Source organism: Osmerus mordax (genome assembly GCF_038355195.1).
Source record: "Osmerus mordax isolate fOsmMor3 chromosome 7 unlocalized genomic scaffold, fOsmMor3.pri SUPER_7_unloc_1_3, whole genome shotgun sequence".
NCBI classification, from domain to species: Eukaryota; Metazoa; Chordata; class Actinopteri; order Osmeriformes; family Osmeridae; genus Osmerus; species Osmerus mordax.
The window spans coordinates 40,001-42,500 of record NW_027120342.1 but is presented as its reverse complement, the minus strand read 5'-3'; positions in this window follow the sequence as shown (position 1 = coordinate 42,500).

The window sequence follows — 2,500 nt, the reverse complement described above, 5'->3', positions numbered from 1 at the left end:
AAAGCCCTCCCCTTTTCCGTAGCCCCGTTTAAAGTTTTGTTTGGGCTCCTGTTCAGCGGGGATGCGCGTGCGCGTGGCAACCTTGACACGCCCGTGTTCCCCTGGACCAGACCTTTCTAACGCCGCCTGAGTTAAGGTGCTACGACGTCCCTAAGTGGAGATGCCTGTAAATGAACACCTTTTCCCAACTTTGCACGTTTCCAGCTTGAGAGGAAAAGGGGCTTAAAATTCACAGTTATTCGCCCGAACGTGGGATTTCGCTGGGGACGGTTTCTAAGTTCAAGTTGGGATGGGGGGCACCGAGGTGAGTGGTGGTTGTCCCCGAAAAAGCCCTCCCCTTTTCCGTAGCCCCGTTTAAAGTTTTGTTTGGGCTCCTGTTCAGCGGGGAAGCGCGTGCGCGTGGCAACCTTGACACGCCCGTGTTCCCCTGGACCAGACCTTTCTAACGCCGCCTGAGTTAAGGTGCTACGACGTCCCCAAGTGGGGATGCCTGTAAATGAACACCTTTTCCCAACTTTGAATGTAAGTTTCCAGTATCATTGAAAATGTGGCCTCAAACGTGCAGTTTTGCCCCCGAACGTGGGATTTGGCTGGGGACGGTTTCTAAATTCAAGTTGGGATGGGGGGCACCGAGGTGAGTGGTGGTTGTCCCCGAAAAAGCCCTCCCCTTTTCCGTAGCCCCGTTTAAAGTTTTGTTTGGGCTCCTGTTCAACGGGGATGCGCGTGCGCGTGGCAAACATGACACGCCCGTGTTCCCCTGGACCAGACCTTTCTAACGCCACCTGAGTTAAGGTGCTACGACGTCCCCAAGTGGGGATGCCTCTAAATGAAGCCAATTTCTCCTATTTGAATGCACTCTCCCAGCCCAGAGAGGCATGTGCCTTAAAATTCACAGTTATTCACCCGAACGTGGGATTTTGTTGAGGACGGTTTCTAAATTCAAGTTGGAACAGGGGGCACCGACGTGAGTGGTGTTTGTCCCCGAAAAAGCTCTCCCCTTTTCCGTAGCCCCGTTTAAAGTTTTGTTTGGGCTCCTGTTCAGCGGGGAAGCGCGTGCGCGTGGCAAACTTGACACCCCCGTGTTCCCCTGGTCCAGACCTTTCCAACGCCGCCTGAGTCAAGGTGCTACGACGTCCCCAAGTGGGGATGCCTGTAGATGAGCACATTTTCCCAACTTTGAATGTAAGTTTCCAGTATCATTGAAAATGTGGCCTCAAACGAGCAGTTTTGCCCCCGAACGTGGGATTTGGCTGGGGACGGTTTCTATATTCAAGTTGGGATGGGGGGCACCGAGGTGAGTGGTGGTTGTCCCCGAAAAAGCTCTCCCCTTTTCCGTAGCTCCGTTTAAAGTTTTGTTTTGGCTCCTGTTCAGCGGGGATGCGCGTGCGCGTGGCAACCTTGACACGCCCGTGTTCCCCTGGACCAGACCTTTCTAACGCCGCCTGAGTTAAGGTGCTACGACGTCCCTAAGTGGAGATGCCTGTAAATGAACACCTTTTCCCAACTTTGAATGTAAGTTTCCAGTATCATTGAAAATGTGGCCTCAAACGAGCAGTTTTGCCCCCGAACGTGGGATTTGGCTGGGGACTGTTTCTATATTCAAGTTGGGATGGGGGGCACCGAGGTGAGTGGTGGTTGTCCCCGAAAAAGCTCTCCCCTTTTCCGTAGCTCCGTTTAAAGTTTTGTTTTGGCTCCTGTTCAGCGGGGATGCGCGTGCGCGTGGCAAACATGACACGCCCGTGTTCCCCTGGTCCAGACCTTTCCAACGCCGCCTGAGTCAAGGTGCTACGACGTCCCCAAGTGGGGATGCCTGTAGATGAGCACATTTTCCCAACTTTGCACGTTTCCAGCTTGAGAGGAAAAGGGGCTTAAAATTCACAGTTATTCGCCCGAACGTGGGATTTCGCTGGGGACGGTTTCTAAGTTCAAGTTGGGATGGGGGGCACCGAGGTGAGTGGTGGTTGTCCCCGAAAAAGCTCTCCCCTTTTCCGTAGCTCCGTTTAAAGTTTTGTTTTGGCTCCTGTTCAACGGGGATGCGCGTGCGCGTGGCAAACATGACACGCCCGTGTTCCCCTGGACCAGACCTTTCTAACGCCACCTGAGTTAAGGTGCTACGACGTCCCCAAGTGGGGATGCCTCTAAATGAAGCCAATTTCTCCTATTTGAATGCACTCTCCCAGCCCAGAGAGGCATGTGCCTTAAAATTCACAGTTATTCACCCGAACGTGGGATTTTGTTGAGGACGGTTTCTAAATTCAAGTTGGAACAGGGGGCACCGACGTGAGTGGTGTTTGTCCCCGAAAAAGCTCTCCCCTTTTCCGTAGCCCCGTTTAAAGTTTTGTTTGGGCTCCTGTTTAGCGGGGATGCGCGTGCGCGTGGCAACCTTGACACGCCCGTGTTCCCCTGGACCAGACCTTTCCAACGCCACCCGAGTCAAGGTGCTACGACGTCCCTAAGTGGGGATGCCTGTAGATGAGCACATTTTCCCAGCTTTGAATGT